This window comes from Vicugna pacos, chromosome 29 (genome assembly GCF_048564905.1).
Source record: "Vicugna pacos chromosome 29, VicPac4, whole genome shotgun sequence".
Taxonomy (NCBI): domain Eukaryota; kingdom Metazoa; phylum Chordata; class Mammalia; order Artiodactyla; family Camelidae; genus Vicugna; species Vicugna pacos.
The window spans coordinates 24,839,658-24,851,960 of record NC_133015.1 but is presented as its reverse complement, the minus strand read 5'-3'; positions in this window follow the sequence as shown (position 1 = coordinate 24,851,960).

Here is a 12,303-nt window from a genome sequence, read left to right as displayed (position 1 = left end):
TAAAGTGGGCACGTGCTCGGAATAGACATTTTTCCAAAGAAAACTTACCAACGGCCAGCAAGCACATGATAAGATGCTCAGCATCACTAATCATCAGAGAAATGCAAATCAAAACCACAAGGAGATACCCCCTCACACCTGTCAGGGTGGCTAATATCAGAAACAAAAGATAAAGGCTTGGCGAGGAGGTGAAGAAAGGGAACCCTTGTGCAGTGTTGGTGGGGATGTAAATTGGTGCAGCTGCAATGGAAAGCAGCACAGGGGTTCCTCAAAAAACAGGCAGCAGAACTACCGTACAATCCAGCAGCCCCACTGCTGGTTACGTGTTCAAAGGAGACGAAATCCCTGTCTCAAAGAGACACACGCACTCCCGTGTTCACCGCAGCAGCAGCGTCCTGTGGACTTAGAGCGTGTTCCGCAGGACTCAGGGTGTGGAAACAACCCAAGTGTCCAGCAGGGAATGATGGATAAAGGAAATGTGATATGTATATGGATATATAGAGAGAGAGAGACATATAAAATGGAACCTTATTCAGCCTTAAAAACAAGTAAATCCTGCCCGTTGCGACAACATGGAGGAACCTGGGGGACTTTGTGCCAAATGAAACAAGCCACACACAGAAGGACAAAGTCTGCATGACCTCATTTATATGTGGGATCTAAAGACACGGAGCCCACAGTAACAGAGAAAATGCTGGTCTCCAGAGGCTGGGGGTGGGGGAAATGGGGAGATGCTGGTCAAGGGTACATTCAGTTATAAGGTGAGTGACTCTGGAGGCCTCTCGCACAGCGTGGGGACCACAGTTAACGATAATATATTGTGCAGTTGGAAGCTGCTAACAGAGTAGATCTCAAGTGCTCTCACCACGGGGGAGGAAACAAGGCGGCCACATGAGGCGATAGCTGTGTTAACCAGCTTGTTTGCGGTGGGCATTCCACGACGCACACCTATGTCAAAATATCGCATCATAAACCTTAAATACACACAATCACAGTTCAGCAAAGCAGGGGGAAGAGTTTCCAAGCATAAAAGGAACCGGGGAAATGCGATCCGTTACTAGGAGATAAACTAAGAACAGATTCAGAAATCCTGGAGATGATGAGATTAGCAGATTGAAATAACTATTTTAAATGTTTCTTATACTCAAGAATCTAGAGGGAAACAGAACACAATTTAGTGAGAAAGGGAAGATATAAACAGGCCCATATGTACCTTTTTGGGGTGGTGAAAATTTCCTAAAGTTGATTGTGGTACTGTTTACCCAACTCTGAATATGTCCCCTTGGTACCACTGCACAATCATTGACTTGCACACTCTGTGGGGGATGGTACAGTACATGAATTGTATATTTCAATAAGGCTCCAGATAAAATGATAGGGCTCCCCCCCCAAAAAAAAAGGACCCACACAGAACTTCTGGTGATGAAAGGCACCACATCTGAAGTGAAAATACACTGACGGCTACAGAGGATGCTCCTGTGATCATTTTTCAGTGCATCATTCTAACCACTAAGTATAAGTCATTGGACCGTCTTTGTTCTTAAACACAAAGCTCTCCAGTGACGCAGCCAATCAGAGAACACACCGTTAATGATACTTTGAGGCTGGACTGTCCGAGCTATCACTGTGCCAGGAAACATACTCCCCCTCCATCTTCAGGGACACGGATGCCACGGAACACGGAGACACACTAGACTATGCATGTCAGAACCCACGGGTTTAATTAAAGTTATGATGTGAACAAAGACTGTCCATTAGACAAGAAAAATTTGGTTTTGGCAAGTGATATTTGCATCAATTTGCTTAATTAGATCAGTACTTTTAACACAATTTGTAAAACATGGGATTAAAGGCCTGAATTTCAAAGGATTTAGCAGAAGCCACAATCAGGGTTTCAAACAAATCATCTGCAAGAAATTGTAGGCTGAAAATAGCAATTAGCGGCCCACAGAAAAAAATTTTAATGGAGACCATGTCTATCAATTGGAGAACCATGTACAATACAGCTTGGCTTGAATCACTGATAACTTAACCTTCTTCAGATTTTCCAAAGTGGAAGCAAACTGCCCCTCTTGTTTATTTTAGACCTAGATTTCCAATAAAAATTAATCCCAGGTGCAAAAATATTGCATCATTTTGGCTTTGAGGGCAAAGCCACAGAGAAGGCAGGGTTGGCAAAGTTCAGTCCTGGCCTTGTGTCTCCACTGTCACACTTTACAAAAGCAAACACAGCCCCTAAAAAGGCCAACACAACCCCCTGATACATGGAGTCAGTCAACAGCCGCTGACCCAGTAAACCTACTTGCGTTAAAGTTGTCATCCGGGTGTCCATTGAAAATACACTTTATTTATTATTTCATTAAATAGCTTAATCGATAGCCTTGATCTTTCCTCTTCTTAAAAGAGAAAAGAAATATTTGGGGGAAAAGAATTCCGTGAAGAAGGTCATTTTTAAACATTTTACTTGAAAATAAAGAATATGCTCTGGCTCATGTCAGCGCTTGTTTCGGGGGGTTTGGCGGACGGGCACCAGTCTCACCGCCGCCCAGCAGCTTCTCGCCTCGCCCTCCTCGATCCTGATCACAGGTACTCGTAAGACCCCATCATTCTCCCAAGGCCTGAGGTCTCTTCCGATTCAGAGAATGAGTGGAAGTGGTAAGTAAGTAAAGTGCGTCTCCATTTTTAAAAGAAAACATCGGGCACACCCGTGCCACCTCCTCCTGCCGCCCCCGGCGCGCTGTCCCCCAGATCACGGCTCCAAAGGGTCGTCATTACAGACACGGGCGCAGGAGTTCTCTCCCCACAAGTGCAGCGCGTAAACGCGAGGAACTATTCGTGCAATGAGGAGCCTGAAATCAAAACCCAAACCGACTCGTCTCCCCTACAGATGAGAACTGGGCTCAGACCTTACGGACAAGCCCCACTTGCCAGAGCTGCGCATACGCCCCTGGGGACAGGCCTCACGCCCTCGCAGTGTCCCCGGGGGAGAAGCGGCGCCCGGGGGCTCCGGCTGGCGTCCGCGGGGCGCGGGGACACGGGGCCGCCTTGCTCACCCGGGCTCCGGGGACAGCCGGGCCGAGGCTGCTCTGTGGCCGTGGGTCTCGTGGGGCCCCGGCGGGCACCTACACACCCTGATCCGCTCTGAAGACAACCTTCCAGGCCAGTGCGCATGAGGCACCAACGCACGTGGTAACCGTGTGGAAACACCACGCAGTGAGCGGCACTGACGGTCTTCCCTGAAATGCGTGCGCGTCTGGCTCCACGTGAGTCCCTGACGGGCGCTTTTTACCCTCCTACGCCCGGTTCCCACTCTCGGCCCGCCCCCCACAGCGGGTCTCCAGTTTCCCCTGTTCCAGGAAATTCCCTTACTCTAAAGCTCCCCCGCCGTCTTGGCTTCGCCCCCTCAGCCTCAGCCCGAGGCCTCAGCGAGCCCCGCCGGGCCGGCCCGGAGCCCCCGGCGCCCCCGCCTCTGCCCCCCGCCTCTGCCCCCCGGCGGGCTCCACGCGCAGAAAGCTGCCCGCGCCTCGGCCCCTGAGAAGCCGGCCGAGCCCGTGCACTTCCTCCAAGCTTTGCAAACTGGCTCCCCGTTTGGAGGGCCCTTACTGGTTCATGTAAGCTTCAGCATCCGTTTTCCTGGGGTCCTCAGGTATCTGCTGGGATGTTCAAATGAAATGAATTTCATTTGAAACTGCACTGAACGTATAAATGAACCCGGGAAAATTAACATCTTTGTCATTATGCGTCATCCGGCCCTCGAGTATCCTATAAATCTCCTTCAGGTCTTTCTAAAATGTTTTAAAACAGGTTTTACTCTCCCCGGCTAAAGGTACGGTTCATTCTTGGCTAGGTCTTTTTCTATAAACTCTTCAGTTAATTTATCGACACTTTAACTGAAAACACTTCGGTTCCTTTTCTGCAGGGTTGGCAGCCGCGTGCCATCCGCGCTGGCTTTTACGTGCCCACTCACGTCTGCGAATCCGGCTGAACTTTTTTCCTGAGTTTTCAAAGGAGATCAAGTGAGCAGCAAATAATGACCATTTTCTCACTTCCTTCCAGTCTTTTAATAGCTTATTTCTTTTCTTGGCCAGAAATTCTGGGAACTTGTTAAACAGTCAGAGTAACACAAGGAAGGAGGATGAGAAAGAAAAAAGGAAGAGGAAGCGGAGAAAGAAAAGCTCAGGCTGTTTTCCAGACACTAATCTGAGCACTTTGTTTAAATTAAGGAGGGTGGGGCTGTGGCGCAGTGGTAGGGTGCGCGCTGATGCATGAAGTCCCGGGTTCAATCCCCAGTACTTCTATTAAAAAATAAAATCTTAATTTTAATTTTAAAAAAATGAATAAATTGACAAGTGTGGTCTTCTGAACCTTCTGGTAAGGCACTATTATTCCCCTCTGGAAGGAGAAGAAAATGAGGTGCAGAGAATTAAGTAAGCTGCCCCAGGTCTGCAGCTAGCAAGTCCCCTCTTTCGGGACTAGCTCCGTGTTCTAGCTCCGACACTGAGGACCCCTTGAACTTCTTTATTGAAGGTGGTCTCATTTGAATGTTCATAATGTAGATTTTTTAAAAAATCTTGTCTTGAGGACTAGTTGGACATAAATTACGGAAAGCAAAGGAGATGACAATTCTCTATGGCTTTCTAAAATTCAGTTTGTGTTGAAATATACTTTTTGTAATTTGTATTATTGTTCGTGCCGTTTTTCATGCCTCTGTCCTCCATGACCACAACTGCATGGTCAAAAGTATCAAAGCTTCCTGCCTGTAAGCAACTTTCATCTCTAACACTTTATTCTTAAGTCCAGTTCTTTCCTGAGTGCTGCCAGCTCACTTTACATTTTCTTCCGCTGCTGTATCATCTCATCTTGCTGAGTGAGGACCAGCAAAGGCACTTTCTATACCACAGAGAGACAGCGAGTGTTTACACTGAGCAGCTTTCTTCCCTATGTATTCTTGAAACGTTTTTGTTATGGAAATGTCTACTTTCCCCCTTTTGGTATCTGTGTCCCTTGCTAGGTTTTTGTCCAATTTTTATTCATAGTGTATGGGACCCATTACTCCTAGCCAAGCCATTAGTTTTGAGAGCAGGGGGGAAAATGTGTGGAGTATACAGGGGGTGAACTCAGGCCACAGGAAGCCTCGGTTCAGAAGGCCGGCTCTGCCTCCTGCCCCACCCCTGCCGTGACAGTGGGACCGCTCACCCGGGGAGCCTTGCGTGCCCTGAAGATGCTGCCCTCGACTCCCTGCACACGTGCGTGATGTCTGCGCCGGGAACAGTGACCCCAAAGCTGACTGACGCCTGGAAGCCTGTCCTTCATGAGACACCTTGGGGTTTCTGCCTCCGCCACCTGCCTCTGCTCTGGGCTGTGCCGGGGACTCGGGGATCTTGCAGACACTGGTGTGCCGGCCCACGGCGCCCGAGGAAGGAGTCCACCCTTCAGATCTGTGCCACCTCCTGCTGGTAAACCTGGCCTGACGTGAACTTTCAGAAGGAGGTCTCCGCCCCGCGTGTCCCTTCGTCCTGCCCAAACTTCACTGCACTTGGCAGATATTTTCATTCCTTACGACCTAAGGTGATGAAAAATGAGATTTTTCTTCATTGTTTACAATCTCTGTCTTGCTTTTATTAATTTAAGGGCCATAAATATCCTTGCTCTGCTATTTCCAGCCAGACGTCTCTAAATATCTACCTATCCACCCATTTTTCTCCAGGTCTGCTGCTGTCACAGAGTTTAAGCCACCAGCACAGCAGTGGACACTGGCTCCTCTCCCGCCCCCGCCGACCCACAACCAGAGTGGTCTTTTCTTAAGATGACAGACTGATGACATCTCAGCTCAATGCCTGTAGCGTGGTCTTGTTCCTGCATAAAACACCACCTCCTCCCACAGTTCAGGGCTCCGCCCCCGCCCCCTGCTCCCCGCACCATGTTCTCCCCATCGCCCTGGACTGACCTCTCTTGTGTCCTCCCTTCAGGCTGAGACAGCCTCCCTGCCCCCTTTCACCTGATGGACCCCCCACACACAAGCTTCAGACTTCATCACAAAGGGCGCTTCCTCCAGGAAGCCTACCCTGGACACTTGCTCTCTCATCCCAGTGCAGCTTCAGGGCTGTTCTTAAGCAGCATCTCGGCTCCATAGTACTGCTTGTTTCACGGTCCATTCTCTGGGAGACAGGCGGCTGAGCGAACCTGTCCTGTGACTATTGTGGTAATCTTCTGTCCCCAGGGCCCACAGGAGGGACCGGCAAGTTTGAGGAATTAGCAAACATTTACGCAGATGGAACGCGCAGGCAATATACCAACTCCTGAACACAGACGTGGGTGAGGATTGTTTCCCTCCAGGAGCTCCCAGGCCAGTGATACAAATACAGATTATATAATATCTGACAGGAAAATTGTGGGAAAGATCAAGATGCGTTTACTCTTTAGAGCAGTTGCATCTGATGTGTGTTAATGCCATGAAGGAAAACATTTAAAACGATAGGAAAAAACTGGGAACATGAAGTAAATGTGCTGAATAAACCTAAATAGGAACTTAACGTCTCAGATTAACTTGTGGCAAGAACCACAGCAGCCTGAGACTCTCCAGCCACGGCTGAGGTCCCCACAGGGACTCCCGCACCCTCTCCTTCCCGGGTACGTGTCCCTCCCGCCTTGGGCAGAGCTGTGTAATGCAAGAACCTTGTTCCTTGTCCCTCCACATCCTGCTAATGTATGTGACGTGTTCAGACTATGCTTTGTGGCAAATTTTTGGTGGCTAAGAATCCAGAAACTCACACTCCATCATGGAGGCTTCTTTGGGGGGATTTTGAAAATGAAGGTCAACCACAGTTAAAGGGGTCCCAGTAAGGTGCCCTCGCCTGTGCCAGACAAAGCGCCTGTGAGAACTGTCCGCCACCCCCATTGTCCGAGATGCACTCTGAATAATGGGTTCTGCTTTTTGCCAATTTGTTGGCAACCTGCTACCCTGTAAGTATAGGTTCACTGTTCAGCTCAGAACAGAAACAAAAAGAGGAACCCAAACATTCAGTTTCAATAACATCTATTTCAGTTGTCCCTGTCACAGTCTCTCACAACTTCCCATAAAATAGCAGCAGGGAAGGAAAAAGGACAAGGTAAACGTTTATGCTGTTTCCAAACCCAGTGCCAGGACCCTAGAAGACCTTTCACTGCAAGACTTACTTTCCACTTTCAAACCCAGGTCGGTGGAAGCACATTGAAAGCACTTGCACACAGCTCAACACAAAGGCTGCTGCACAGAGAGGCTCGCAGGGCGCAGCATGGCCTCCCCAGGACTGCACTCCCGTAGTCTCCCTGGATCTGCAGCGAGGAAAGCAATTCTCTATGTGTCTATGCAGGGAAAAAATGATTACAAAGAAATACCTACTTTTCAAAGGAAAGAGCTATAACCCAAACATTATCCTTAGCTGTGTTGTCTCTCATGTGTAACACTAGCAGATAAAGTTCTAAAGGCTTACAACCCAGCAACTCCATGCCTAGATCCACACCCAAGAGAAATGAAGACACATCCACACAAAAACCTGTACATGAGCGTTCACAGCAGCATTATTCAAAATGGCTGAAAAGTGAAAAACCCAAATGTTTATCCGCAAGTGAACAGAAAACAAGATACGGTCTTCCCATGTGATAGAATATTATTCAGCCATAAAAAGGAATGGAGTATTCATACATGCTTCAACATGGATGAATCTTGCAAACATGATGCTCAGTGAAAGCAGTCAGATATAGAAGAATATGAAAACGAATATACGTATGTTCCTCTGTGACTGGAGCACAGCCCCGTGCACCAGAAATTGACACATCATCATAAACTGACTACACTTCAATAAAAAATACACAAATTTCAAAAAAATAGAAAAAGAAATCAGATAATAAAGGTCATATACTGTGTAATTCCATTTACACTGAATGTTCAGAACAGGGACATCTACGGGGACAGAAACTAGATTAGAAGCGCTGAGCCTCAGGGGAGGGAAATACAGAGTGACCACAAGCAGGTCTGGGGTTTCCTTGGTGGCTACTGGAAATGTCCTGGAGTTAAATAGTATTAGATGTTTTCAAAGGAAGTGGATGTTCAGAAAAATATTGTTATTGATCCAAAGTCACATAGCTGACTGGTGATAGAGCCAAAATTATGAAATAAATGTTTATTCCTACCATGGCTAAAAATGACTAAACACATTGCTTATTCTCTAAGTTTTATTTTACATTATTCTATATTACATTTAAATGGTCCTTTTAATAAATAAATAGTATTAGATATGCTGATGGTTGCACAACTTTGTGAGTGTGCTAAAACCCACTGATGTGCACATGCTAACAGTATGAATCTTCTGGTGTGTGACTTATATCTCAATTTCTAAAAACAAAAAAAGGCTTAGAAAATATATTCCTGATGTGTTCTTGAGGGGAAAAAAAGCATTTGGAAATATATTCCAACCAATTAAGACACATATAAGAATTGAGATTTTATATTATTAGAAAATCATTAGAAATCGGGTTATTTAGTAAAGTAATGTACAGGGCAAAATCTTGGTCATCCTTTGAGATGAACCTGCAGTGGCCGGCGGTACACACTTAGGCTCATGATGACTCTGTAAAACCTGCCCCCTGGTAACTCTGCAAGGATCAGAATCTGTGGGAGTGATCTGCTGATAGATCAGAAAACACTGAGTTAAAAAAACAAATAATGAATTTTGGTTGGTACTCCTTTAAAAAAAAAAACAACAGTGTTCACATACAGATCCCTGTGCCTAAAAGCCGTGTCCGCTTAGCTGCATTCCCCTTCAGGCTCCACTTTTCTTTCTGACCCCGTGCCAGTCCTCTTTCACTCCTAGGCTGGAGATCATTGAGGGTGTCACAATCTAACGCCCTCAGTGAGAGTCACGGAGTCCCTCCCTCTGACTTATCACTATTAACATTACCATACTCTTCTATCAAACAGTAGCTGGAGGGTTTGGGGTGGGGGGGGGGTTAGGTAATTCCCACATTGGCAGATGTGGTGGATGGTTTTTCCAAGCATCAGTTTTGTAAATTTAGATATAATTGTCACACAGCTTTATGTTTGTTTCAGGTGCTGATGCTCCACATTGCATCGTGGTAATGAGGGTGCAGCAGAGACAAGGAAGAAGCTGAGTAGGAAAGCAGCTCTCCACGTGGAAACTGGCAGCAGCAGGCGCAGGGCAATAAAGCCATGGTTTTGCAGGAGGAAATTATTCCCAGATGCCTGTTTACCTCTCGTGGGATGGGAGAGAGGGATGCTCAGCAGAGAGATGAAAAATATAATGAGAATCTAATGGAAATTCTACAACTGTTTTTAATTCTGAAATTTAAAAAAAATCACTAAATGGGCTGAACAGCAGATTGGAGATGACAGAGGAGAATGTCAATTAACTTGAAAATATCTCAGTAGAAATTATCCAACCTGAAAAAAAAAGAGGGGAAAATGATAATAGAGCCTCAAAGACCAGCAGGACAAGGTCTACAAGTCTGACGTCCTATGACTGCACATTATACAGTTTCAGAAAGAGAGGACAGAGAATGGGGCAGAACAATATTTGAAGAAATAATGGCTGGAATATTTGTCATCTTGGTGAAAGACATGAATTTACAGATTCAAGAAGCTCAGTGCACCCCAAGCAGGATGAATACAAACAAAGCCACACCTGGGCACATACCAGCAATTTGCCAAAAACCAAAGACAAAGAGAAAATGCTGAGAGTCGTCAGAGGGAGAAAACACACTACCTACCTGGGAACAAAATTTGAACGATCGCAGACTTCTCATCAGAAACTAAGGAAGCCAAAAATCAGTGGGATAACATCTTTTTTAAGTGAGAAAAGAAGAAATGGTCAAACCAGTGAAAATGTCTTCCAAGGCTGACGATAAAGACACTGAAGAGGAGGAGGAGGCGGCGAGGAGGAGCAGGAGGAAGACGAAAGCTAAGGATTTGTTGACAGCAAACACGAGCTGCAAGACATTCTACAGAAAGCTGTTCAGGCTGAAGGGGAACGATACTGGAGGAACCTTGACGCCCAGGGAAAAAAAATGAAGATCATCAGAAACGGTAAAAATCCAGGTTAATGTAAAAGAACTTTTAAACTTTGATTAGTGGAATTTATAATGTACGTAAATGTGGTACATATGACAGCGATGCATATGTAACAACAGGTGGTGGGAAATGGCCCCATGTGGCTGTGAAGTTAAAAAGTAATATATATTATTGTATATTATATATGTAATAATATACAGTTAAAAATTGAACAGCACGCTTCTAAATGATTCATTGATCGAAGGGGAAATTAGAAAACATTTCTAACTAAATCAGAACTGAAACTATAAAAATTGATGACATGCAGCTAACGTGCCCAGAGACCAGTTTGCAGCTTCACGTGCCTGTATTAAACAGAATAAAGCTCTAAAATCAATGACCAGGTTCCCACTTTATGAAGTTAAAAAGTAAAAATAAGCCCAGTATAAATAGGAAGAAAGAAATAGTGAAAAACAGAAACCAATAGATTTTTTTTTGAAGAGAGAAAAAGAGACAATTAACAAAGTCTAAAGGTGTTTCCTTCGGAAAGACCAACAAAATTGTACACTAGACTGAAGAAGAAAATAAAGAGAGAAAGAACACAAGTTACCAACGTCAGCAATGAAAGAGAGGTCATCGATGCAGATCCTACAGACAGTAAAAGATAATGGCGATACTATGAACAACTTTATGCCATCAAATACGAAAACATAGATGAAATAGAAAGTTTCTTTGGAAAATGAGACAGAAATCTGAATAGTCCTGTACTTATTGAAGAAAACTAATTTCTTTCGAAAGAAAATGCCAGGCTCAGATGACCTTACTGGTAAATTCCAATACAATCCAATATAATTTCTTTCAGAAAACAGAGATTTTTTTGCAGCTCATTATATATGGTCTGTATAACCCTCATCTTCAAATCTGACAGAGATATTACAGATGAAAAATTTGCAGACCCAATATATTTCATGAAAATGCAAACACACTTTACAAAATTAGCAAATTGAACCCAGCAATTGTGACCAAGTAGGGTTAATCCCAGTAATGCAAGGTAGATTTAACATTTGAGAATCAACGTAATTTATTACCTCAATGGAATAAAATTGAAAACCATATGATGATGTTAATAGACACAGAAAAAGCACTTGACCAAAAATATCCATTTTTGATTTTTAAGAAATGCCCAGCAAACCAGGATGAAAGGAAACTTCCCCCCTCTAAGAAGCAGTGTCTGAAAGGAGCCTGCGGCTGGTGTCACACTTAACGGTGAAACACTCAGCCCTTCCTTCCGAAGTCAGGAGCAAAGCAAGAGCGCCCCTCTCTCTCCTTCCAAGCAACACTGTGCTGGAGGCGCTGGCCACGCTGAGGCAAGAAAGGTAAATAAAAGGCACAGAGATCAAAAAGAAAGTAAAACTGTCCTTACTTGCACAGAACATGGTTGTTCACACCAAAAAATCCAACAATTACTGAACTAGTAAGTGATGTTCACAGGGTGGAAGGACACAAGGTCGATATGTAAAAATCATGCACTTTAGATACTAACAGAAAACAATGAAAACCTGGAAAATGTTTAAATAGCAAACACAATATCCTTAGGTCTGTCCCCAGAACTGGCCACTGCAACAACTGTACAGATGTCACCGACGGCATGATCCAGTGTCGTTCAGGGTCCCCGCGATGAGAACCCAAAATCGCCATCTCACTGGCTTCGTGTCCAGGAAAAGCTCTGCTTACCTTGCGTGCCTGGTTTATGTGTATACCGAAAGTGTGAGTGTTGTGACTGCCTACTTGTGGGGGGAGGGCAGAGCTCAGTGGTAGAGCGCGCACGTAACATGCCTGAAGTCCTGAGTTCAATCCCCAGCACTTCCATCTAAAAAATAATAATGTAAAAACAAAGTATATGGTAAAAAAAATTAATTATGTCTCTTTGAAGCAGAAAAAAATTACCCATTTGCCAACAGGAAGCTCAGAGCCGGGTCTGCCGCGCGCCCTGCGAAGCGCCTGCTCGTTGGTGCGCCCAGGCAGCCTGCAGTCATAAAGCCTGTTTGCCCTTCCCCGTGTTTCCTACCCGCGTTTTTCATACTGCATTGGGGGGTCATATTTGTTTTATTTAATGGGACAGCTGTTTTCTTATAACTCAAATTAGCTCCTATAATAGTTTCTGTCTGTAGAACAATAAGTACTGATCGCGACCTCATTTGCTTATCACCAGTAACTCCCTGCTCGACTTTGATATTAGATTTTATGTTTTATAACCA